Source organism: Cavia porcellus, unplaced genomic scaffold (genome assembly GCF_034190915.1).
Source record: "Cavia porcellus strain 051 isolate PalLab524CR breed Dunkin Hartley unplaced genomic scaffold, mCavPor4.1 scaffold_1, whole genome shotgun sequence".
In the NCBI taxonomy this organism is placed as follows: domain Eukaryota; kingdom Metazoa; phylum Chordata; class Mammalia; order Rodentia; family Caviidae; genus Cavia; species Cavia porcellus.
The window spans coordinates 82,713,670-82,741,367 of NW_026947484.1; the positions used below are offsets into that span (position 1 = coordinate 82,713,670).

The 27,698-nt window shown below is 39.0% G+C and overlaps 1 protein-coding gene and 1 pseudogene across 4 annotated transcripts in view; both read left to right on the plus strand.

Moving 5' to 3' along the window:
• The window catches only part of Kdm4c (lysine demethylase 4C), a 354,968-nt gene that overhangs the window by 265,191 nt on the left and 62,079 nt on the right, over nt 1–27,698 (plus strand). The window lies entirely within an intron of this gene.
• Nucleotides 1,514–25,931, plus strand: LOC134476486 (cytochrome c, somatic-like; annotated as a pseudogene).

The window sequence follows — 27,698 nt, forward strand, 5'->3', positions numbered from 1 at the left end:
CAATCCAGGTAACTACCCGAGGGCAGACACGCCTTTGCCAGCTGAATCCAGTCCGCGGGGGTGAGGGGCCCAGAAGACAGGTTCTCCAGCATGGCAATGGTGTAAGGCGCAGTCGGCCCAAAGGTTGTAACTGCATTTTTAAGTTCTCTAATCTGCTTTATCTCAAAAGGCTCCCATGCATTACGTCCCTGGCCCATAGCTACTTGTACAGGAAATATCCCGTAGGGGCCACTATCTATCCCAGGTGGTGGATGTACCTCATGAGACAAACGTCACCCCTGCCAAAGCCGCCTGTAAAAATACCGACCCGCCGGCGGCGGAGCATAAGACGGCGGCCATGATTGGGCGGAAAATGGGGGCCCGTGCATCACTTCCTGTTCTGGCGAAGGGGAAGGGAGCTCCCGGGCGGCCGCCTCGCGGCGAGGGATCGCCTCCGGGAACAGCCCCCAAGGTGGGGCGGAAGGCTTCGCCTCCCTATCGCGCCGGGGAGCGCTCAGGAGCTCTCTACTCCTCCGCAGACCAAGTTGAGCGGAGCGCAATTCACGGCGCAATGCTGGGAAAGAACCCTGCGACTCCTTATCGAGCGACTTAGGCTCCTGACAGCTGGTCTCTTTGGCCTCCTTGCCATTCAACTTTCCCTCGTCCTCGGAGTCAGACGACTCCGAGGCTAGAGCCCCGTCCTTCTCCTTAGCATCTTTGTTCCCCTTGACGGGCCCCTCTCGGGAGCTCCCCGACTGGGCCTGCTCAAATACGCTGCGTACTTTTGTAAGCTCTTGAGAGCTTTCTCCACAACCACCCTCGCTCTTAGTGTTGCTACCTAGCATGTTTCCCATCTTTTAATATGTTACTCACCGCGTGAGGCCCAAGGAATCCGCCACTTACGCGTGAGCCTGAGGGGAGTCTAAAAGCCCTGTAGGTGCGCGCCACCCAGAGCCCAGGCTTATCCCCAACTCACCTGTCTCGCAGCTCTGTACTGGAGCGTTGTCCGCTGTCACGTCTCGGGGGTGATCAGTCCCCGTACGGGCCACCAAATGTCGATGTCGCTCCCGGCCGGCAGGAAGGACACACGACAAAGTCTGGCAGTGGACAACCTTTTCTTTTATTTTCCTTCTCCGTACAGCCTGCCCTGGGATCGCTCCCAGCCGAAGCCTCCTTTGGTCCGCTCCCCGCGGCTCCTTCTAGGCTTCTACTTCCGGGCTTCTTCTTCCCCCCCAGGGGTGGCACCAGTATATATACGGATACAGTGTCCAATCATGTTAAAGTAAGCAAGGCAAGCTGATTGGCTAACATCATCAGTTGCCAGGCAGACTATATTGTTGAGCGGGTTGCTTACGCGGTAAGCAGGAAACTAACGTGCTCGATGGGAGGGGTAATCTACCTCAGGCTTTGCTCTTTCCTACAGGCCTCACGTCCGCCAAGTGAGGCGACCGGGCTCGGGGCTGCGGCTCCCAACAGTTTTCATGGCTCTTGAATTTGTCTTTGGAGGTTGATTTGCAGAATTCCTTAAAACCTAAAGTTATGGTTGACTCTCTACCTCAGCTTAAAAGAAAAAGTAGATATGAAATAGGACAGCTTATTATTCAGTAGTAACTAGTAAATTATACTTACTAATTATTTTGGGATTCTATTTTATTTTACATTTTGGCTAGGCATTGTGTGATGATTTTCCAACTGTTTGAGTTGATATATATATATATATAAAATTTTTTTTTTCATTTTACATTTGATGAAAGGAGACTAAAAATGGTTTAGGAATTTGAGGCATAGCATTAGAACTACTCTAAGATCAACTACCTTGCTGGCTGAACTACCTTGCTGGCTGTACTGCCTCTGGAGAGTGAGGAGCAAAGGTAGAAGTGGGGCCCTGTGACTCCCTGGAATACCTTGATGCTATATTGACAACCTTCTGCCTCTCTTCAGATGCTCTGAGATTCACAAATAGCTTCTCCCATAGAGCTTTGCCCACAGAGCCCAACTTAGCCCATAGAGCCAACACTGTGTATGTTGCACATTTTCAGCTTGCAAACCAATCCCCTTTCAGAGAAAGTCATCTGTGTGTACATCTCTTCTGAGTCGTTTTGGTGGGTCCTAGATGTCTCAGGTTTCTCAGGAATTTTAGCCAGCATGTCCATGCTCCACATGTGAGTCTCTCAGGCATAATTCAGGAAGGATTTATTGACATATTTTTACAGTCAGGGTTTGCAAGGAAAACAATTTAATACAGGACATAACATTTATAATAATACTGTAATATAGTAATCACCCAAAGAGTCAAACATAAAAAGTATAGGAAATCTGTCTATATACTAAAGAACTGCCAAAAATCCAGTGGAGGGCCTGAATGTCACAGCAGTGTCCTGCTTAAGTCCAGCTGAAGACCTAGAGCCCATGACAATGTCTCATGCAAGTCTGTTTCATGGATCTGCACTGGGAAGGCCCAAAAGTCAGCAAAGGAAGCCACAAAATCTGTGCCAGCAGGATGAAAGATCTGTGTAGTAGGTTGAGGGTTCTGCACTGGAACCAGAAAGTGATGCTCAAAGTAAGGATCAGAGCTTCCCCCAAAAGTACCACAGCCATCTTCAGTGACAATGAGGTCTTGAGCTCTCCAATGATGATAACACCCGAGTTCATATAAGGAAGCCGGCATGGTAAGCTTCTCCTGGAGATTGAGCAGCACACCATCTTCCCCTCTGGAGCCAGGAGACAATGCTCAAAGTAAGGACCAGAACTCCCTCAAAGGGAACCACAGCCATTGTCAGTCACAAGGTCCCAAGCTCCTTTGATGATGAGAACAGCCAAGTTCATATTAGGAAAGAAGTTCAACAAGTTCTTTCAGAAGAACCAGTGGCAACAAAAGAACCAGCAACACCCTGGAGAACCACAACACACGTCCTGCTCTCCAGTTCTCCTTTTTATGTTGGCCGCAGTCCTCACATGGTCCATCCACACTCAGCACCGCAGTAACTCAGTTCCGTTGGTGTTACGAGTTGACAACCAGTTTTCAATCCACCACATTTCTGTTTAATTCATACCACTAATAATTCTTCATATACTATGTCTTGATGACAAAAATTATGCATCTAGAGTCTTTCCAATTTTTTTCTTAAATACATTGGAAGAAAACATGTATGCTATATTGTACTTGCCTCTGGATGGTAGGACATCAATGATTTTTTTAAAAAAAGTAATTGTACACTTGCTTTTGTATAATTGGTAGTTTTTCTATAAGAAGCTTTGTATTGCTTAGGAAGTAAAAGGAAAAAGAAGTAAGGTATAAAATCAGAGGAAGTATCCTTTAAACACCTTAAGATCTTTTGTGACTTTTTGTCTAGTGACTCCAGTAAGATACCCCAGTTTAGAGACAGTATGTTTCCTATTTTGTTTTCAACTGAATTGAGCTACCCTGAACTATTTTTTTCTTTATATTCCAGCAAATTTTTTCTTGTTAGTGTTCACAATTCTATGTTCATGTTCACCTTAATAATTCCTTTGAACTTGGAAGGTTCCCTTCTCCTTACTTCATAGTAATTTTCAGGGAACCATTGTTTTACTTGCTAACCAAGACAAGATCATTTTGTATGATTTTTGTTGTTGTCTTTCATATTTTAGAATTCTGTAATATAATTACATTGACTGTGAATTACGCGTTTTTCTAGAGGTTTTAAATTCAAAAATTAACTTAAATTCAAAATATACTGGAATTTCCATCTTTCTGTGATCTTTTTTTTAAATTTTATTTAAGGAGAAAAAAAAAGCAGAGAAAGGGTACAAGTTATACAGATTTACAGAAAAAAAATAAACAGTAGGAAATCACTAGTTAATGGATTACATATTGTCATTTTAGAAATAATTGTTCAAGTCACAAAATTAAAGCTTGTAAAGTGGACATTCCAACAATGATACTGCAATCGGTTCTGTTCAGTGATCCAATAAAACTCAGTGATATCATTTTCTATCTTATACACTTAAATATACATGCAGTTATATAGTTTAGAGCACTTTCTTTTCCTCTCTTTTGTACAATGACTATTACACATTTTGGGTTTCATTGCTCCCACGGTTCTTATTACTTTTTTGGAAGAGAGTAAAACCAAATGTGACATAACAGAACAGAGTTGGTCAAATCAAAAGGGTGGACATAATAGATAATGTAAAAACATAATACAAGGTGATCAACAATGGTTACCATAATGCCTCCCGCTATCTCTAATAGAATTGCCTATATCATTAGTTATAATAAAATTGAACAAAACAGTAAAGAACAAAACCGACAAAACCAAAACATTGGAGACATTGTAGGTCTTCAAAAGTAGATAAAAGTCAACGAGAATGGGCGTCATAATGAATCTCATTATCTTCACAGCTGTTGCCTAAACTTTCGAACCTGATACTATCCAGCAAAACAGAATAGGGGAACATCAGTCAAAAACAAGATGGTGAGAGTAATACAGGGCTTTAAATCGAGATAATAAAAAGTCAAAGTGGGTTAGTATAATATATCCTGCTATTTTTATTTATTTTTCCCTTAATTAAAAGGATAAAAATAAAAAAGTAAATAATGGAGTGGAGATTGAGATAAAAGAGGGCATAACAGCAAAACAGCGCAGATAAAACATAACCATTTAAGCAGAATAGTGTTTCACCACAAGATAATCCTGACATAAAAGTAGTTACCATATTGTCTCTTTCCTTGAAATCCTTGAGTACAACTTCGTATACTGTAGCATTAAATATATCAAAACAAAGTAAAACCACTTAAGAGAATGACAGCATTACAGGGTATTTAGAATCGACTAACAGAAAATGAACAGTGGTTTCTGTATAATCTTGTCTTTAAAAGGTTTTTGCTTATACTATCGTACATAATAAAATCCAATAAGATACAACCTATTTAGACCAATGGAGACAGAAGAACAAAAGCTTGATGAGACTTCAAAACAAGATACTAAATCAGTATTACCTATTAAGGTGTCATTTTCTCCAAAATAACTGTTCCTATCATCCAATCTTCTCTGCCTCATTTCTGTTGAGCTCTTTTTCTGTCAGTAGCTGTCAGTTTGTCTTCTTCATTTTGTTCTCTGCTCCATTCGTTGTGGCCTCTCCACCACTATTTCTGGATTCTTTGTATTTTTCTTTTTTTAGAATATCCTGCAATATTCTCTGTAGAGTTGAATTGGTGGTTGCAAATTCCCCCAGTTCCTCTGTATCCTGGAAGCACCTTGTTTTTCCATCAATTTCCAGGGACAGTTGTGCAGGATATCTCAATCTTGGCTGGAGATTATTATCTTTCAAAGCTTGAATTATTTCCCCCCACGCTCTTCGTGATTTGATGGTTTGTGCAGAGAAATCTGCTGTAATTTTGATGGGTGTTCCCTTGTAAGTGGTCTGTTTCTTGTCTCTGACAGCTTTTAATATTCTGTTCTTGTATTGAATTTCTGGAATTTTTATTATTATATGCCTGGGTGTTGCTCTGTTTGGGTTGTAGGTAGCTGGGGTCCTGTATGCCTGATACATCTGAGTATCTTTCCCTTTTGCTAAATTAGGAAAATTCTCCTGGATTATTTCTGTGAGTAGCTTTTGTAATTCATTTGTTTGTGTCCCTACTTCTTCTTTTATGTTCTTAATCCTTAAGTTATGGATCCTCTTATCATCTTCTTGTCTTTGTATTATTGCTGTTTGTTTGTTATTTTTAAGAAGTTTTTCATTTCATTCTCCCATATTACAAATCTGCCCTCCAGTTCAGATAGTCTGTCCTTAGTTTCTTTCAAGCTGTTATGCCAGTTTTCGATAGACTTCTTAGTTTCTTGGTAGTCCCTTTGAACCTACTTCACATATTCTATGCTTTCTCTGTTTTCTCCATCAAACAATTCTCCCCTCTTTTTCTGTTCTTCCATTCCACCATCTGTTTTTTCTTGGGTGGTGCTTAGCATTTCTCTAACTATTCTGCATACTTCTAGCTTCAGGTCATTGATAACTTCATTCCTGAACTGATCTATGAGGCTCTCTATATGGCTCTTTATGTCTATTGGTGCGGTGTCCGCTATTACCTGTTTCTCAGTATTGGGGGCCGAGGAGCCTTTCTTGTTGCTGCCTCTTCCCATATTCTCTGTTCCTTATATATGCAAGCTTACATAGGAGGCCCAGCTTCTCTCCTTGTCAGCCACAGCCTGATCGAATTGCGCCGTTAGGTGTTCCCGCCCACCGCAGCACACCAGGAAGTTCCAGACCAGGCAGCCTATGCGAGGCCCGCCCCTCCCGGCCACCGTCAGGCTCTGGGATCTGGGTTGGGCTAGCCTGCTGGGTCCGCCAGCAGTGTCACGTAGGCTAGGCACTTTTCACCAATCCCGCCTGAGAGGGGGATGTGTGGCTGAAGTCGCCACCGCGCCCTGCTCCTGCAGGACTGCCTGGGCCCAGAATGTCCTCCGCTGGAGTCAAACTGTGGCAGAGTGTCAGTTTCTCTCACTCACCTCACCACAAGTTAGTGCACGCCTCCCTGCCCGTCCTGTTTTCGACTCCGTTCGCAGATTCCCGTTCTCAGAGCTTCTGCACGTCTCTCTCCTTGCCGAGCTGATTAGGGGCAGCCGCTGCGCGGCGGGAAACCCAAATCGCGGCTTCCAATGGCGCGGGCTCCAGCCTCCACACTGAGGCTTTTCTGTTCCTGTTTTAGCACCAGGACTGCATTCCAAGTTGGTTTCTCTCAGCCCAGTTCGTTCCTGAGTCAGCAGAGCATATCTCCACCGGCTTATGTCTCCTTACACTGCACCCTTCCTGACTTCTGAGCTGAGTCTTTCAGAGAGCCTCCGTAGTAGCTGTTATCTGTCCGCCATGTTCTCCCGGAAGTCCTCTGTGTGATCTTGATATCCAGAAATCAGCCCATACATGTTTGTCAGGTATAATTTACATGTCTCTTTGCGGCTCCCAAGTTTACCTTAAGTTCAGTGTGTCAGTAAGGGAAGGTACAAATTTTAGCATGTAGGTTATACTCAACAATGAGATTTGTTGCAGTGAAAGACTATTAAAGAAAATCAGCAAGGGGAGAAGGCACATGGGGCAAATTCCTGAAAAGGCACAAGCTCTGAAAGTTTTCTCCCAGGAGACCTCACGGAACTCCTTAATTCTTCCACAAGTGAGTTGTGACAAACATGTAAAAATCACTATTCAGAGAAGTTCATTAAGTAGGACCTTACTGTGAGTCTATCACATAGGTACACTCTGTGCAGCACTTACCAGCATTTCTGGCTTCAGAAAGAAAGCAGGTGTTCAGAATAAACCATATAGTTAGTATAAACAGTTGAGACATAGTGAGTCACTCTTACCAGGAAATAATGGTAGTTCCCCTAAAATCAACCTCTGCTATTCCTGACAAGGGCTGACCTTGTAAGAGAAAGTCTTTTAAGGGATAGTAGTCTTTGGCCTGGCATAATAACTTATTTTCATTTAATGTGCAATAAAATGTGGAGTTCTTTTATGCCAGTGGCCAAAATGAATTTGTTGGGAATAAAGAATGACCCCACTATGTACATTATCCTCTATAAAAGGAATTTCAAAGATTTCTTTTTACCTTAATTTTTGTCTCTGTACAGTGCACTTAGTTACACTTTGCACATTAGGATTTTGTATTTCTATACATCTTCTAATACTTTATATAAAATAGATTCTCAAACTGGGATCCATGTGTTCCACCATTTAGTGAAAAGTTTCCAAAAAGTGCAGCATACTGATAGTTCTGAGTGAATTGCTTTTCATATCCTAAATTTTAGTATGCTCTGTTTCCTCCAGTTGATCTGTACTAGAATTCTCCTTTGTACATGTTTGTAGTAGACAATGGTTACTTTTTTGTGGGTAGTTGGCTCATGTATGTAATCTATGTCAATTCTTTTTATATCCCATTCCCCTCTTCTTCTTCTCCCCTCTTTCCATCTCTTGGACCCCTTCCCATTTGCAAAAACTATTTTTGGAGAATTGTAAACAAAAACATTAAGAGACTACTAAAAAAGAGCCATTAGTAGCTGGTTTATGTGAGTCTTAGTGGACCTGATTAATAAATAAACAGGCTATTCACTTGTGTAAATCAGCTAACTGGGTAAACCTAGCACATGTGGCAGAGACTAATGTTATAGCTTGAACAACTTTCATAGTTACAAGTCTTCCAAATTAACCTTGTAAAATGTTTGTAGATTGTTGTCAGGAAGGTGAGGAAAGGTTGAGTAAGTGATCTTCCTGTAAGAAAAGTATATGTGTGGGGGATCACTTCACTTAGTGCTGCTTCTGAACCTGAAATTTTATTGCTTCTTCTCCTTTTGTGACTTTCCTTTGTGTGCCAAGGAGGCACATAAATGTACAGTGGACGTTTGGGACCTAGGCCAAGTGTTTGTAGGAAGGAAACTGAAGAATAACTAGGTGACTGAAGTCTTAAGGGAAAGAGCCTGACTGAATGCATTTTCCTAATTTTATGATTTGACATGGCCAATGAGCACAGGATTTCAAATAACTTTCAAGAAACATTCCTATAAGTGTCACACACTGGACTCACAACAAAAGAACAGAAGCTGGAAGTCTGTGCCATTGTCTTCCATGTAAATGAGTGAAAAATAGAGGACATCATCAGACCTCATAGGCGGTGCTTCCTCATTCACTAAAGTGTTTCCAGTAGTGTGGTCCTGGCAGTCTTTCATCTGGGAGATGTTGGCAACCCTCAATGCCAGAATCGCACCTGGCATTTCTGTGGAAAAACATTAAACACCTCATGCACCTGGAGTCTGCAGGGATAATGGAGAAATCTGGAAAATAGAAAAAGTACACTGAATGAAGAAATAGACAGGCCTGGGAGTTATTTCAGAGGAGGGCTTTTAGACATTGGAAACCTTACACTTGGTCTAATCTTTTACTCTATGTAAGTCGGTTTGTTAGCTCTGGAAACAGTTGTCTAGTAAAGGTCCTTGAAGCTGAGTCAGTCATTTCTCCAGGGTAGAAACGGGAAATGTTTGTTTATGTCTTTGAAGTCTTACCTGGAACCTGAGTCCATACTCAGGAAAAGTTTAAATGAATGAATTTCCTAGGATGGGCATTTAGAAGATTTGTTTTCTAATTTAGCCCACCAAAATGGTACAGAGTGCCTCACCAAAAGTCCTCTTAGGAACAATGTGTTTCACTTGAGTTTCATTTTATACTCTAGCAGAGGATGCAGGAGAAGTTATGCAGAGAGCCCAGCCAGGCATTATTATTACTCTTACTGTGCTCAAGATAAGACACTAGAGCTTAAGGTGCCCTGTTAAGGGTTCACTGGATCATCCAGAGATTTTCAGTGTGGGTCCTCGCTAGGGGTAGTGGTGGAGGGGACATGGCTTATCCTGGCATCATCTGTGGAGGCAGGCCTCCATTGGTTCCCAAGCCCCAGACTGCCTTTAGTGGCTGCAGGTGGCCCTTTTCCTGAGAGTCTGCTTTGCTCTCTTAGCTGGCATTTGTATGCTTATGTGACATTTCATCCCAGGACTACCAGGCTGTCATGCTTGGCTTGGAGTCTCACACTGCTTTAGAGCTGCTTCCTCAGGGGCAGGAAGATCCATAGGGAATAAAGAACTAACTGAGCAATTTTATCAAACATTTTCAGGGGCAAAACGCACTGCTGACAAAAAGAATCTAGGTCTGTTGTTCAGTAGAATAAATGATCCAATTGTATGCAATAGAAGGAAATTGTCATATTTAGGAGAAATGATAAAATATAGCCCCACCTCAAACATTAAGAGGTTTTCTTTATTTAATAATAATGCTTCTAGCCTTTGTTTATAGCTCACCCTCAAGCTAGGATGAGACCCACAGTTTCCCTATTGTCTATTTCATGAAGAAGTGTCTACAGTTTTTAATTATTGCATAAGTAGAGTTCTTTCTGTTCATCAGCCTGCATAATATTAATCAATTCCCACATTCAGTTCTTCCACATTCTAAGTCAGTACTTTGGGTGCATGAATTTATTGTGTGTATGCATATTTAGTGCATGTGGACTTAGGCATGTGTTAAGAGGTTGGGGACTGGTGATGTTTATCTTGACCATGTCTTACATAGTTCAAGAAAATCTAGATTAAATCTAGATTAAATTTGATAAAAGAGTAGAACACAAGGAGAGATCTTATTCTAGTTCTGCTACTGGCTAAGAAACTTAGGTATCTAATGTTATTTGCCACTTGTAAAATGAGATAATCATAACTAACATTCAGTGGCATAAGGAATCATGAGTTACTACATGTTAAGTGCCTTAAGGCAAAATAGAAGTTGAGTTCTTTATAAGAAAAGGTGCTGTTACTTAAACAGAAACATTTGTTACTGTTGCACAGATTTTGCTCCTTCCATATCATCTTCCATATCATCTCTTCTCAAAAACCTGAGAAGGGAGAGGATCTGTCAATTCTGTGAAAATTTGATTTTAATTCTACAATAAGAATTTTTTCCATTAGGAGAAGGATAAATGAGTAGAAGTGTATATAAACAGGATGAAAAAGCTGTGAGAAATGTAGGAAAAATTCAGCTGATAATCTTAAGTATGTGGTTATTAGAGAGTTATTAAAATGATCACTTTTAGATCTCTGTTACCAGGTTTACAAAGAAGACTAGACTCTGGGTGATCAGTTGTTTCTTGTCTTAGGATATTTGTCTGTGTTCATTGTGTTATTATGTTCTTATGAAAATAAGAATTGAATGGAGTTAGTTACTTGTGTCTAACTATGTTGGAAAACTTGGAGGGGGAAAGCTGAGGGCTTTTCACTTATCGTGAGTGTTAATAACTGGTGATGCTACAAAACAGAAACTTTATGGTAGGTACCTCTGCATATTGCTACCATCTCTTGTGTGAATGGCGCATCTCATCTAGCAACTTTTCCTTCAGTTTAAGGGAGACCTGGAACTGCATCACACCAATATTTAATAAAAGCATTATAAGCACTTATTGTTGGCCTTTGTGATTGTGCATATTTTGGAAATTTTTGGTACTGGAGCATGAATAATAATATAAAAGTCGGTTATCAAGTGCTTTTGTAAAGTATCTTTATTGTCCCATAAGAGGGCTCACTATGTCAATAAATCTATTCTTTAGTAACTATTCAAAGCATTATATCCCATGTAGGTCTACATGACTATCTGTAAATCCACAACTCTAAATTGATACTCAGTGCCATGTTGTATATTACTTTAAGCAGTTCTTCCATTTATGAACTGAATGATTTTGGTAATATTTCTGAACTACTTTGTGCCTCAGTTTCTTCATCTTTAAGTGGGAAATTAGACTACTGCCTACCTCATAGACTTTAGGCAAGAGTAAAATTAATAGCCTATATAATATTTTCAGATATCCGATATGTGGTAAATATTTTTTAAATTAACCTACAGATTTTTAGCGAGTGCTGTGTTCCAAGTCTTGCAGTTATGCATAAAGGCTTATAATGACAAATAGGAATACATAGATTCCATTGTTTTGTGATCTCATAAGTTCAGGAAGATAAATGTTAAATAAATGATTAATTATTAAGTATAGTACCACAAGAATCTCCCATCAGTGAGTCAGACCTAACCTACTTTAGATGGTAGAGAATGGATGATCTTGAGAAATGACATCTAAGGACTAAAAAGGTGAGTAGTTGTAGCCAAGTTGAGGGGGAAGATAGGTAGTTGTCCAGGTAAAAGGAGGAGATGTATTCAAGGACCTTTTATACAGGAAAGTGCTAAACGTTAGCGAGCAGGAAGGAACCCAGAGGACAGTGCCTTTGAGGAACAGGAGCTCAATAGAATGAGGAAGGTGCTTTGGGAACTAGGCAGCCCAGGAGAGGATGCTAGCCTGTTTTTTTGTTTTGGTTTGTTTGGTTTTTTTTTTTTTTTTTTTTTTGTCTTTTTAGTTTTTATTGGTACCAGGGATTGAACTCACGACTGCCTGCTTGCAAGGCAGGCGCTTATGCCCCAGCCCCAGATGCTAGCCTTTGAAAGGCATCCTTGACCCTCTGCCACTGTTCTATGATAGTGAGCAAACACATTTTTTCAGGCCCCAGTTTCCTTATTTTGAGAATAAAGAATTCTTTCAGTTCTAAATTTCCTAGGATTTTTCGTTTTTCTTTCCTTGTTTCAGAGACCTAGTGAAGCAGTGCAAAATGTTGCTCATTAGAAACTCTGTTTAGAGCGAACCTAGAGGAACCACAAAAAATCAGAAAAACAGGCTCTTTTTGGTTGGTTGGTTAACCTGACTTTTATACTGTAGGATAGGAAGATTCTGATGGCTGATCTAAGAGCAACTTGGGTCCTTGGGATGACATGTAATTTTGCATCAGGATGGCATCTTACTGAGAGCTCCTGCTGGAGAAGAGCTAGTAGTGTTAAGGTTTCTGGTCCTTTCCACCCTTTCTCTGCTCATAGGAGTGTTAAGATTTTTTTTTTCTATTTTGTTATTGTTGTGTTTTTCTTCTTATACTGCCTAGTGGGATAATTTTAGCATTTATAGAAAACAGTGCTCCCCACTGGGCTTCTGCATTAACCCCTCCCGAAGTTAGTGGGGCATGCAGTGGAGAAACTTGGTTTTCGTTTTCTTTCTTTTATTATTTTCCATTTTTAAAGTTATTCTTCTCAAGTACATCTAAGTATCAAAGCAAGCAGGAAAACATTTTAAATGGTCTAAAAATTGGTACCTATTTATGTATTTTAAAATGGCACTGTTCTGAATTACGAATTTCTGAGTTAGGCCATATGAGATTTTGTTTGTGTGCTCTTCTGTATATTGATTGCTGTAACACCAACATCTGAGCAGTTACTACTTTGTTAAGTAAATATGCTGTCTGTCACAGAAGGAAATAATTGCCCATATTTTATGTTGTGGGTCTTAGTTGAATTCTCACAGAAAAGCCAGGCTTGAGAGAAACAGGAGACTCCAGGCTTGCTTCAAGAAAGATGCTGCCATTATCCTCAGTTTCAGGCCCTGCCTTTGGGAGGGTAAGGACTGTTTGCTTTGATCATGTCAGCCTGTTATGGGCATGTCCGCTGGTCTTTGGTTTCCTCTTCTGTTATGTCCTGTAATGGTCACCAGAAGAGCCCTAGGATCATGGACTCTATATAGGATCAGCCAGCAGAGACCTTCAACCTGATGTACACAGACACGCACGTACCCATGCACGTCATAAGGATGGTTATCATGTATTTCTCGGTCCTCGCCTTTCATACATACTTCACGCCAAAGTTGGTCTGTGTGAGCAGAGACCTGTAGTCCACAGTGTCTTCTGTCCCCTTCTTCTTGTAGTTTCCTCTCACTCATCTCTGATCTTGTTGTCATACTCTGCACTATAATGCAACGATCTCTGGCATGCCAAATTGAGGAATGATACAAAACACTGTTCCTTGTAAAGCTGTAAAGGAAACAAATAGAATGACTGGGTAACAAGGCTTTGCAGGCCAGACAGCTCCTTTACTTTTGTCAGAGTTGAAGGAGTGCTCAAAGAAAGTTAGTGATGGCTAATGGCCACTTTGCTCTTGGGTACAGAACTTGAGAATTTGCAGCAATCAAGAGATGTTGCTACAACAGAGCTCCTCCGATTCTGTCCATTTTTTTCTTTTTTTGTACCATGACCTTGTGCTTGCCAGACAGGCACTTATACCGCTGAGCTAAATCCCCAGCCCCTGTTCAGTAAGTAAAGACCCTGTTCACTTTTTAATGTGATTGCTTTTATATATTTTGTTGTTAGAGAAGGAAAAATATAATTTAAAAGACACAAAAACGTATCTCACTCTAGCAGTGTTCAGAAAATCTGTCTGGTTAAAAGATACATTTCCAATAAAAATACACTTTTTCTTTAATAAACATTATTTTATACATGCATAATTTATAAACTGAACATAAGTGTAATTATTCAAACCATAATATTGTTTAATTTTAAAGCTTTCTGATACAAAATTTAAAAGTTAAGTTTCAATTAATATGCATATTTGTTGTTAATATACAATAATCAATAAAAGTTTGAAGTATAAAATCGTCTACTTCGTAGATAACATTCTTTGGGGGGAGTAGAATAGACATGACATAAATTTAAAATAAGGAATGATAAATCTGTTGAAGAATTTTTAAAAAATGGATGATGGGGCTGGGGATTTAGCTCAGTGGCATAAGCACCTGCTTGCAAGCAGGCGGTCGTGAGTTCAATCCCTGGTACTGATAAAAAAGAAAAAGACAAAAAAAAAAAATGGATGATGGTAGTATCAAAATTATCATGGTAAAGGTTTATTTGTAAATGCCAACAATTAAGACATAAAAAATATAACCTCCATAATTACTTAAAATTATGGTGACAAATCTTATGTGGATCACATTATACAGGAAGAAATAGTTTGAAATTTTCTGTCTGCTTCTAGTTTATGAACAAGGCTGGTTGAAAAAGCTACATGCTTTCCAACTCTGGCTTTGCACTAGATTTGGGGTACTCATCAAATTAGAGATCCTGGATTGCCGTGTCCTTGGGCTGCAGAGCAGGATGTCTGGTATCTACGCTTCGAACCTTCCCTTTGGTAAAGAGGAAAGATTGGTGGCTACTCAGTGTGGAAGCTGCAGCAGGTTTAAAAATGCCTGAGACAGGCAAGAAGATTTTTGTACACAAGTGTGCCCAGGGCCACACTGTTGAGAAGGGAGACAAGCACAAGACCACACCAAACCTCCATGGGGTGTTTGGAAGGAAGACATGTCATGTTGCTGGATTCTCTACACAGATGCCAACAAGAACAAAGGCATCACCTGCGGATAGGATACATTAGTAGAGTGTTTGGAAAATCCCAAGAAGTATATCCCTGGGACAAAAATTATCTTCGCTGGCATCTCGAAGAAGGGAGAAAGGGCAGACTAAATAGTGTACCTCAAAAAGGCTACTAATGAGTAACAGTCATTGCCGTTTTACTACAGAACAGAAATGACCTATGGCTTTTTTATGTGTACCATAATGTAATAGAACTCATACACTAGAATTCAGATCATGAGTGGCTGACAGAATATTTTTTTGGATAGTACTGATTTAAATAAAATTGGTTTCTTGTTAAGTGGATTTTTTTTTCAAGTTTTGATAGTAATTCCAGTTCAGTAAATATTTTCAGTGTTTTCTCTTTCTAAATGTATGGTTGGACTTGATTAGGAATGTTTGACTTTTTGCAAAGATTGAGACTGTCATCTCAAAACCTACTGAAGGTTGGTTTTATATTTAGATTTATATAAATGGTTAAATACTAGGGAAATCCTTCATTATTGCAAAACCAAGCAAGACCCTCCTGTTTCAGTTGTGTTTATTAGACTGATAAAGAGAGTGAATGGTTGAAGACAAGGAAGAAACATCTATATTTTTGGTCTTGACTATGCCAGTTTGATTAGAATACCCTGTATCTAAAAAGTGCTGCGTTTTACTTACTGAAAAGCATTATAGTGTGGTGTATGTATAATACCAAATAAAGAATATTTAACATTTCTCATACTTTACAGTTGATCATTTTACAGTTCAGATCCTTTTAAAAGTTAAGATGATATAATAGCAAGTTAGACATTAATTTTGAATTTTTTAGGTCAGACTGAGCTATTATTCAGGATAGTATTCAAGCAGCTATTTAAAGTCGCAAGACTGAAACTACTGCTACATGTGTGATTGCTGTATGTATGTAGTGGTGCTTCCTGTTAATTCATTATCAGGAGTAAAGTGGGGAAGGTACAACATGGCACTAATTTGCATGTGACTGTAATACTTAATTAAAAACAAAATCAGAAAAAAAAATTTAGAGATTTCTGGGCCCCCACTCAGACCACTGGACCAGAATTCCTATCTAGGGTCAGGAAAGAGACAATTTTTTAACACAGTTCCCTGCTTCCCAGTGATTATTGGTAGAGCCACTTGTAGGACCAGTGTTTGACTCTTTTCTGACCAGTTCCTACTCCTCTAGGCCCAGAGTCCTTGCTTAGTCCTCCTATGAGGAGCCTCTGGAAGGAGAGAGGACAAAGCTCCATGGGTGGGCATATGGAGAAAAGCCATCTGGTGCATTCACTTTGGGGAGCTTCATATTATCTCCTTAATCCATCTTTCTTCTGCTATCCTAACTGTGGCATATTTGAGCTTTCCTGTGCAAACTTGTAGTACTTTATTTACAGTTTTCCAGACTTAGTAATATTGGTCCAAAATTTACCTAGAATCAGAGACATTGATTTCAAAATTAATTTGACTTCCAGAGTTTGATTTCACCAGACAATTCAAAAGCAGTGATTTCTAGCTGTCCTTCTAGATCTTCTGATCATGAGAAACATCCCTCAGGATATGAGATGTGGCTATTTATTATTAGACAGTATGAGATAGTCTGAAGGGTTTGGCTAACTGGACTAAATTTGCTACACATTATGGAGGGAGGTGCAGTCTTTTCCTCTTCTTTTTTTTTAATGTGAGAAGTTTCTTGCTATTTTCTATGTCTCAACAAGATAAATGAACTAATTTAAAATATTTTCCACGCCTCATCTGTCCACTCTACAAGCTGTCAGTGGGGTTGGTTTGGGAGCTTGCATGCTAGCAGTCCTCAGCTGGGTGTACTGTTTTATTTTGAAAGAAGAATGTTGTTTCCATAGCAGCTTGGAACTCCTTTGTGAGTGTGCTTTCACATAAGAAAGTCAATATTTGATTCAGCTTTCTAAAACATAGTTGCCTGACTTAAAGTCATTGTTAATGGTTTTTGTTTTTTTAATTGAAGACCTGGGGAACTTTTCCAAGAAGTGATGAGGGGAAATTTTTTTTTACATGATTTAAGATCCCAAACAGGGATAAATAAAAGTATTGAAGCCATTAAGATTTAGAATTGTAAAACTGGAAAAGGTCACCATTTCTTTTCTAGATAAATAATGTTTCCAATTTTACTTATTTTAATGTGGTTTTAAGGGATTGGATAGTTCGAAGACATAAAACCTTGAAATTTTAATGTTTGTTTGTCTTTATAATCACTTGAATTCTTCATATGTTCATCCATAGCATACTTAAAGGAAAAAGTACATACTCTAGAAAGGCTGCCCATGTTGTGAGGGAGCTGAAGAACTAGGGGTTAAAGCTATGGACAGCTATGGTCACAACTATGGTCACAACCAAGGACAAAGATGAATGAATTTTCATCCCATTTTTAACAGAATGGAGTTCTTTATGTTATTTACTTAATAGTATCAGATGAGGCAGAGTAAAAGAAGTGATAAGTTGGAAAGCATTTTTACTGTTTCTGAAATAGTACAGATGAGTTCCTTTTGGATTGTCTGAAATTTTTTCTATTAAATAATGCACCTTAACAGGTCTTTGGGGGGAAATCATAACTTTACTCCACTGCTTTTCGTTGCTGCCTGCTCACATGACACAATACTCTTGTGAGGTGTATTAAAATCATCTCTGGCTAAAAATGGATTTTGGCTTTTAGCCTAACATGAAGCAAATAACCTTTCCAGCCCAAGTTAAATGTTCCCAGAAGCACCTTAAAACTAAATTTTCCTTGTTAAAAAAGTTAGTGAATATTGTTCCCAAAGGGTGTGGTTGTGGAAGCTCTTTAAATTCAACTTAAAATTATTTTCCTCGATTTTTATTGGCTTGGGCTTTCTTGGAGATTCAGTGGGTATTCCTTTGCTAGGTTTGGACAGACAGGTCGGAGTTCTTTTAAGGAAATTTGATGGTCCGTCTAATACATTCAGTTTCTGAATTTGAACTGTGGCTTAAAGCAAAATAGGACCTCATTGCATTATTTCTCCTGCCTCATCTTTGTACTTGGTTTTGACCCTTTAGCATCCAGAACTTCAAATCTCTAGTCTTTCAATATTCTTCTCAGTACAAGGCCAGGCTTTCTACAGTTTTCCTAATACGTCAGCCCCATGGTAGATGAGAATTTGATAGATGAACTTATAACTTCACCAGAGTTTTCCATTGGAGCTCAACAAGTAGATTCTTTCTCCTAAATATTTTAATTTACGGCCTTTAAAATGACATTTACTTCTAGGATGATTTTTGACAGTGGCATGTAGCAGTTTTATTTTTATTTGAAACCATTGTTTGGGGTTTTATAGAAAAATAAAATGCTTATCTCTACCACTTGTAATCAGCATGGAGGATAGGCATTCTTGGATGGATAGGAGAGGTTTTTTTTGGTGAAAAGATTCAAGTAGCTATTTGTGATAAAGGATTTTTTTTTTTTTTTTTTGCATTTTTTTCCTCTAGTCGAGTAAATTGCTTGTGGGTTCTTGCTAAGAAAAATAGTCCCTCTGGTGCTGCTTTTTAATTTGATCAGGTTTAAAATGTTTTATGAAGGGTTAAACTTTTTTTGCATTAGTGTCTGCTGTCGTCAATGAAGGCATGATTTTGGAATGCCTAGATTTCCTGTGAACTTTCCATGAAAGATTCAGAATTGTGGAATAGTCAAAATAATAGTATTGTGTCTGTGTACTTTTAGGTATATGGTATGTCCTTCCTCCTACAGAAACAAATTCTTAAGCATATTTTTCTTTGATTCATGTTATAAAAATACATGTTTTGTATGATTAGTCAGCCTGCCCAGTTCTCACTTTTCAAAATCAGGCACATACCCAAGCACCTGCTCTCATGATTTCTCATACAATATATGGCTTCTCTTAACTGTATGTTTTCCAAAAGGAGAAAAATTAATTTAGCATCCACTTCTTTTTCATTAGATAAGTTTGCAAATGAAAATATTAACCCAGCAGGGCATAGAAGCATTTTATGAGCAGGTGGATTTAGCTGTAAAAGACCATCATAAAATCTAAAATTTGGGAAAAAAACACAAAAACTTCCATTGCTTGGGAGCTCTGTTTTCAATCAGATCTTCTCTTGACTTTGTGAACTGAAGCAGTCTTTCTTCCCTGGGCAGGATGGTTCTCTGCTGGTTTTCAATGGAAACTTGAAGCTTGTCATTTTTGTAGGAATAGCTTTAATATCTCTCCCTCTCTCTCTCACTCTTCCTCTTTCTCCTCCACACACACATACATGATCAGTTTATACTTAATCTCTCTCCCTCCTTTTTTTTTTTTTTTTTTTTTTTTTTTTTAAATCAAGGTCTTGCTGTGCACCCCAGGCTGGCCTCAAACTCACAGCAGTCCTTCTGCCTCAGCCTGGGATACAGGTGTGCACCGCTATGCATAGTTATACTTAACAATTTACAGGCAGAAGTAATTTTCACACCTAGACATAAAGCAAAATATATCTTCCATATACTTTTTTTTTTTTTTTTTGAGACGGGGTCTTGCTATGCAGTTCAGGCAGGCCTCGAGTTCACTTTGTAACCCAGGCTGGTCTCAAACTCGCAACCATCCTCCCACCTCAGCCTCCCAAGTGCTGGGATTACAGGCATGAGTCACCATGCCCAGTTCTTGCATATACTTTAAAGTGAACCATTGAACCTGGATATCTAATGTCTTAATTTTTTTGCTAAATTATTAGTTAGATATGTAATTTTAGTGTTGCCTCTTTAAAAAATAGTTTACTAAACATGGCAATAGAAGCAGAGACAAAAATACTTCCAAGTCTTGGTTTAAAAAAGCCCTAATTGGTACAGAAATTTTTTCTACTCTATAAAAATAAATCTGAGAACCATACCCTGGGAATAGTAAGTCAAGCCATGATCATCACCCAAGCCACTGGACTGGAAGCACAGATTGAAACTTGACTGTAGGAGCCTATGACTGAGAGGGCATGGGGCAGGCCAAAGTACACTGAGCTGAGCAAGTCCTGACAGAAGATTAGCTTGAAAACAGTCAGTGATGTTTGTCCTGTTCCAGGACTTGGACTTCATACTCAGCAAATGCTGCTTCACTGTTCTGAGAAAAGCTGTTTGCTCAATATCATATTCCATTTGTCCCTCATGGAACATTCCCCTGAAGAGTGTAGTGGTCTGATTTTCTGCCCCCCTTGGCTTTTAAATAGAAGCTCTCATGCCCTTTGCTTTAGCAACCTGGAAGGAACTAGTATATTTTCATGTGGGTGTATGTGTGTGTGTACGCGCGCATGTGTGTTTGAAGTGTGTGTGTGTGTGTGTGTGTGTGTGTGTGTGTTTCTCCCATCTTTTAACAAAAATAGTAGCAATGTAACAATGGCTATGTTTGTAAGGCCTTTTATGTTTGGAGAGCGCTTCTCTCATTACTTCCCACAAACATGTTATGAAGTATCTGCAAAAACTGAGGCTCAGAGGGGCACAGCAGCTCTCTTAATAACCTGGTCCCTTAGTAAAAGGATCCCCTGAGCAGTCTCCTCCACTCTGGCAGGTGGTGGTGGGGTGGGGAGTGTATTTGAATGAGCCCGAAGATCTGGTGAGATACCAAGGGCCATTATGCACCTCAAATTTTATCTTTATTATAAAAAACTAGAGACTATGAACTCTTCTTTCTGTGTCCATTAACCTGACCAGTCTCATTTGAGTAGGATTCTGAAAAGTAATGTTTTTCTTTGTAACTTACCAGTGACAACTAATACTTCAACTTCAGAATTAGAGATTAAAATACATGTGTCCATACCCTTAGGGAAAAGCAATTTCTGCTTTACTACCCATCTTGCATCAGTTTTATGTTTATACAGGAAGACACACACAGAAATGGAAGTGAGTAGATTTCAGGATGAACTGTCTTATCTTGATCGCTTAACAAAATAGAGTGAGTGATAGAAGACTACATCTTAATGATTTCCAGTGAGCCATGATGTAAGCAGTAAACATTTCTTAGAACATGAATGTATCCCTGCACACATCTGCTTGGGTAATTGACCATTCTGTTTGAGAAGATCTCACATAAATGGAATTTTTAAATATTGAGAAAATTCCATTAAGACATAAAGGGGGAAAGTAAAGCTCATTATGTAAAGGGTATGCCAAGAATAAGTAAGATGTGGCTTAGAACCTGAAAAATATTTGTTTTGAATTAAAATGTACTTTTAATAGAAGTTAGTGTTCTCACTTTCTGAATACTTTATGCTGGCCTAGTCCAACATCTACTTAAAGACAGCTAATTTTTCAGGACAGAAAAGGCATGGTGGATAATGTAGATGAGGCAATGTTATTTTCATGAGGAATCGTTGTGTGTTTGGAATGAACTTACTCTTCTGTTGAGGCTGACATTTTTAGAAGATGTCATAGCCAGCTAGAAATACATTATGGGGAACATTATAGAGCACGGTGTCTTTGGTTCATTGTCACACAAAGCTGCTGGTTCTGAGTCTGAAACAAAATCAGAAAAAAATAAAACACGTCTAGAGATTCCATGGATTATGGCCCATCTTTTAAAGTTATTGAAGGCTAGGAATATAGGTCAGTGGCACAGGTGTCTGCCTGGCAAGCACAAGGTCCTGAGTTTAAATCCTGATACTCTCTCCCAAATAAATAAATATTATAACACAATAAAACTTTTTTTAAAAATTCAAGATCCAAGTGAATCTAAATATATTTGGCATAAATCTGTATTAAGATTTATACATTTGTATACTCACTGTATGTATAAAATTTAGATTATGAGCATTTTTAATTGTTTCCCTTTAGGAGTTCATTACTTTTTTTGTGTCATGTGCTCCTTTGGCAGATTTTAGTAAAGCTTATGGACTTCTTAGAAAAATGTTTGAAAGGTAAGTGTGATGGTGTATGTCTGTAATCCCAGCTGTCTGGGGGACTGAGACAGGAAAAGCCCAAGTTTAAGCCCGATGTGGGCAATTTAGTGACTTAGCAAGACTCTGACGTCAAAATAGAAAATAAAAAGGGGCTAGGGATCTAGTTAATTGTAAAAATCCTAAGTTCAATCCCCATTACTACCAAAATAATGAATGAATAAATAAATAAATAAATAAATAAATCTAACAGTTGAAGTAGTAACATATGGGCTTTTTTTTTTATGGTACTCGGAATTAATCCAGAGTTTCTCCACTAGACTGCATCCTCAGCACTTTTTAAAGTTGTAATATAATGTCTTACTATGTCTCCAGGATGCCCAGGCTGGGCTCTGCTTGGGCTTCCTTTGCTCCAGCCTCCCATAGTACTGTGATTACTTTGCCTGTGCCACTATTCCCAGCTATATATATGCTGTTCAGTCGATGCATTAAATGTTAGAAGATGCGGCAGACCTGGAGTATAATTCTAAGGGCATACATGTGAGCATAAATATTTAGAAACTGTTAGTGATCAGAAGGTGAATGTGGAGGGGAGAAACTGTTCCATGCCCTGTGCCACTATTACCTGGTGAAGAAAATACTTCAGTTGCCCGTAGAGTATAATGAGTTGGGCTAAAGTTGAAGGGAGGGGTAAAGTTTTGGGGAAACAAGGATAGCATTCCTTACCTTTTACTAAGCCTTGGAGTACTTGATGTTAGCTTCTTCATTTGACCAATGAAGCAACTAAGATTGGAATAGTTACCTATTGTTCTTATCACAAATTCATCATAGAAAAGAATATTGGCACTTTGTAGCCTTTAAAGGAATCTCACTAATTCATCTAGAAGCTATATCCCTATCACTAATCAGTACAGTGTCATATGGTGGCAGAGTTGGTGTCAGCTCAAAACCTTTATCCAAAGCTCATTTTGCTGCCTTTGTGCAATCTCCAATTTAGGAAAGCTAAAAGGAACTTCTAAGGGCCAATTGAGAAGGGAAACCCCAGACTTATCTGTTCTAGAAGACATCTCCCCTAGCTCATTGTTAGGTGACTCTTCTCTTGTGTCAACCACGCAGGAGCCTGAGCCGAAAAGGTGGTATTTAGGGCTGCAGGGAGAGGGAACAGGCTGTGTTCTGGGTAGTCAGCCATGTGCACACATGAGCCCATGGACTGGAGCAGTTCTTCCCAGGGCTGCAGTTGTCTCCCCTGGAGATGTGTTTCCTCTGAAAGATGACCTGAGACACATCTGTGCTACACTGATTTTGTCACTTTTCATTACTGTTTCCTCAGTTTTATTAGACATAAATAGACGTTTATTTAGATATTTCAATTTAAGCATGATTTTCTTTAGTGTATTCTGCTGCTAGGACAATTGAAAGGTAAGAGTCAAACCAGGTTGGGCCAGACCACAGTTCGAACCATTTGTGGGTAACAGTTTCTAATAAGGATCAGGCGCACTCAGGAGCTTTGGGAAAGCTTTTGGTGTTCAGAGCTGGAAGGACACCCCATCATTTGTAGTTATACAAGAAAAATGGTGAGCTCTTTTTACTGTTTCTTTTCTTAACCACTCAAATCAGCATCACTCACCAAGATGAGTCTATACAGCAGGAGTCTCTATTAAAAAAAGTTTATTTAACCTATTAAAAAATGTTTGGGGGCAGTCAGAGAAAAGGAGTGCTTGAAACTCATTCATGGAACTCAGTGTCTGCACTGCAGCTCTGTAAATGGGAAATGTCTTCACTGTTTGATCCTGGACTCACAAAAGGTTGTTTTAACAAATGTGGAGTAAACAGGAATTTTGGAAACAATGCACAACTCTTAAAAAAGGAAAATAAGTTCAACAAAATAACTCTGCTTCCTTTTGTGCTATTGGACATTTGCACTGCCTGAGAACAAGTATTACTAAGAATAATTAGACCTTATCTTTGATTTATTCTGTTTTAATGAGGTATCTATGCCTTCAGGCTTGAGGCTAGAAACAAATAGAAAATTTATCCATTAATACCAATAGCAAATCATACTTGATACATATAATCAATAGAGACTTTTATTTTTGCTTATCCTTGGGACAGTGAGATACTTATAAGCCAGGCTTCTGTAATAGAGTTAAATACAAAAACCATGTTACCTTCTAAGATTTTACTGCTGTAAACTACGTAATTAAACTATTATAGTTCCCCATATTAATTCAGAAGGATCTAAAACTATGTAATTTGAGTAAAATTCATAAATCCTCCTAAGTTATGAGTAACTCTAAAATCTGGGTAGGTTTTGTAGGGTGCAGAGCACACATAGTAGCTGTAGCAGGGCCTTATTGTAACAAAAAAGGCAGTGTAACTTTTCTTTGTTAAGCAAAAATTGAGCAATTTTGAGTTCAATTAATAAATGCCTTATTCAGAGAGAGGAAGCCTTCCTGTTTGATCTCTGATAAACAATAACTTAAAATAATGGAATTTCTAGGAACGAGTACTCTTTAATATTAACATTAAAAAGAAATACAAATGTAAATATGTAATACAGAGTTCACCAAAAAAAGTATGCATACTTCAGGAAAAGAAAAATATTGAGACATAGTACAATTAATACTTATCTTTTGTCTCTACAATTATAAGCGATGCTCTAAGAGGTAGCTATGAGCTTTCTCTCATTGTATGGTATGGTAAACTACTGCTTGGGTAACCTTGATCATTGAGATGGCTGCACGTACATTTTCAGTTTCTTCTCTAAGGGCCAGCAGTGTTGTGGATTTTCTGCAATACACCACATCTCTAGGGTTCCCGATACAAGGGTAATGCCATCTGTTGAAAAAACGTCATACTATTTTCCTGAAGTATGTATACATTTTTTTTCCCCTGTGGGCTTTGTGTACAAAGAGCATTATTTTGTGATTCAGGAGGTTTTCTTTCCCCACCCATCCCCTGAAAGACATTAGGTGACTTAATGAGTGCTCAGAATAAAATTTGTTCTAAAGTTCTCTATATGCTGTAATTGTATGTCTCCTTTACCATTTAAATTTTTTTTTTTTTTTTGTCTTTTTCCTTTTTATCGGTACCAGGGATCGAACTCACGACTGCCTGCTTGCAAGGCAGGTGCTTATGCCGCTGAGCTAAATCCCCAGCCCCTTTACCATTTAAATTTGAAATAAACTTGAAAGATGAAACGCAAGCCGTGAGAGAAGTAAAAATAAATGATTGATTTTTCTCAACATAGATAGCGTGGTCTATTTTGTGATTCAGCAAATGCTGCTATATACTATGATTAAAGTGCTTCTTTGAACATGAGATTGTGATGTTGCTTTTAACATTTACTGTATTTGCAAATGCTGCTTTTATATCTGAATTTTGTGTTGGCACAGGTAGGAAGTATTGAGAGGGAGCTCCAGTATCTATGGAGAGGAGTCTAAGCAAAAGAGGCAGAAGTGTTCAGGGGCCTGACCCGTGATCTGTTCACTTTGCACTGGTCTCTTCTGTGTCTGGATCCATACTGCCAAACTGGGAATCAAGCTTCTAGCACATAGATCTTTGGAGGAAAAGCCACATCTAAATGAGTTTATAGCATGAGCTGAGTGTTTGTCTCTTGCAAATGAAATTTTTGACAGTTCAGGGTCTTCTAAGATTTCATCTTTTTGGCTTGTCATCCCCTAGGAGTGGTCATACTTCTGTCTCCGTTTTGCCTTGTGTTTCTGCCCTGATCATTGTTATGCAGAATGTCTTCCTTCCTTCCTCATCCTGTGCCACATGTAATGGCTGAAGCCTTTTGCTCCCCAGGATGAGCTCGGAGACTACCTCCTCTTGCTGGTTTCTGGGGCCTCTCAAGTCCTCTTGGAGGGCTTCTCTTTTTTTCTTTTTTGTACCGGTGATCAAACTCACAACCTCACACGTGCCAGGTAGGCACTTAGACTGCTGAGCTAAACCCCCAGCTCTTTGGGCAGCTTCTCTGGGGGACTGTGGCAAGCCCTGTAGTCTCAACCAGTGTGTAGTATGATTCCCCAGGAACTTTTTCAGCGTGTTGTCGGATATGATACAGAAGCACTGCATATAGCATCTGAAATCCATGAAGTAATTTCCAGGAATTTTAGAGAAATCAGGTTTTACATTTTTGTGAGTTCTCAAGAGCCAGCATGATAGAACTCACCTATTTCTGTCTGGACTCAGTGACTCTTGGCCCTAGGTTGAGAGCACTGTACTGGGAACTTGCCAGAGGTTTCCTGTCCCTTGATGGGACAGGTCACCTCCTGTGACCTGACCTGACCTGTGAAAGCACAGCTATTTCCTTCTTTGTCCTGCATCTAGTATCCCTTGGGTGGGTGGGTGGGGGGTGTCGTGAAGTTTATCCTCTGTTTTCCCTCTATAGAGCACAGCAAGCGCTGGATGATAGAAGCAACCCCGCACATGTCCACAGGCCACCCTTACCTTTGCCAGCCTCACTCTCTCCTTCCAGTCCCAGTACAGCTTTGCCTCTGCTATTAGGATGATCACTCAGAGCTTTTCTTACAGCCAGTTTTTGAATACCAGTTGAAGTTCCTTACATACAAGTTTTAAAACTTTTTTTATATTTCCTTTTGCATTTTGCAAAAATGTCTTTTATATAGAAGATATTTAATAGGTATTAAATTGGCCTAAATAATGAATAAACATATTATAATGAAGGAAACAATTATTAATTTAGTTAGCACACATTTATTGAGATGTGCTGTGTGCAGTCAGTGTTCTGGCATCATTATTTGCATTAAAATTTGCTTCCAGAAGGATAAGTATTTGGTGCTTTTTCTTGTGTATCTGTTAATTCAAAAAAAAACAAAAATAAAAAAGTACAATATGCTATTGATACAGTACTTTTCAGAAGTCACTTACTAATGTGTCAGTTTATGTCTGAATTGCTATGACCTTTTCACTTCTAAAATTCTTTTGTGATTTGCATTTAACATTTTCTCAGCGCCAACAATGACACTTTAGCCTTGTTTTGAATAAATGTAGCCTTATATCTGATGCCCTGCCACCTCTGTCCATTTTTCTAGCCCTGTCTCATGGCCTGGCTGAGCTCATCCTTCTGCCCTTTCCCTTTTAGACTGCTACTTGATTTTTTCTTAGCTCCTTCACCTTTTGCAGGCTGACTCTCACTAAACAAAAAGGAGAGAAATAGATGGCTTCTGATACCTATCATAAATAATGATTTAATTCAACATACTTGCCATCATGAACCATTAGTTTGAACACTCTGAACTTGAAATGTAGAAGTAACTTTTTGAGGAGGAAGGACAAAGACTTCTCAGTTAGGAACTGTTGCATGAGTGTTAGAAATTAAATTCTGTCACCAATTCATGGTATCTGTGTGATGTGAAGCATCCCTACACTGCTGTGAAAGAATAGTTCTGTGTGGGGATAGACTGTGTATGAATCAGTACTTGTCATGAAGAAGCCAAATCCTTCAGAGTCTGGCCTTTGGGATCTCAGATTTCAGTGTCCCCATTTTCCCATGCACCCCAGTTGCTCTTTTAGTTCTCTGAGTAAACTTTTTCTTTGTATTAGTCTATATTTTTCTCTCCTTCTTCTGAACCTCACTCTCACCTGGCAGGTATTACATTCTGCTATTCATATTGGTCAATCTGTTATGCTTCTCCTGCTTTATATGATAAGCTCTTGGCTGTTAGATTCAAACTCTGTCATCTGTGTTCCTCCAGGCCAGCCCTTATCACAGCGCACATGAGTAGGTGACTTAATGACTGCTTATGAGCAGAACATAAATCTTAACAGGTTGTATGTGGGGGAGCAGGCAAGGCTTCTGCTTTAAAATCTATACTGAAGCACTTGGAACAAAATGAAAGCTTCCTCCTTTGTCCTCTGATTTGTAACATCTGTTGAGCCCAACATCATTCCCTACTTGAGTTGGGGGGATTTTAACTTGCTGTATAATACCTAGAAAACATATCTTAGTAGAGCAAAAGGTAAAAGGAATTAGCTAACATGTTAATATCATTAGCTTGCCATATATCTGATGGAGAAATAATAATTAAAATAAAAATCATGTGTACCTGTCTTAGAATTACTTTTCTGTTTTTT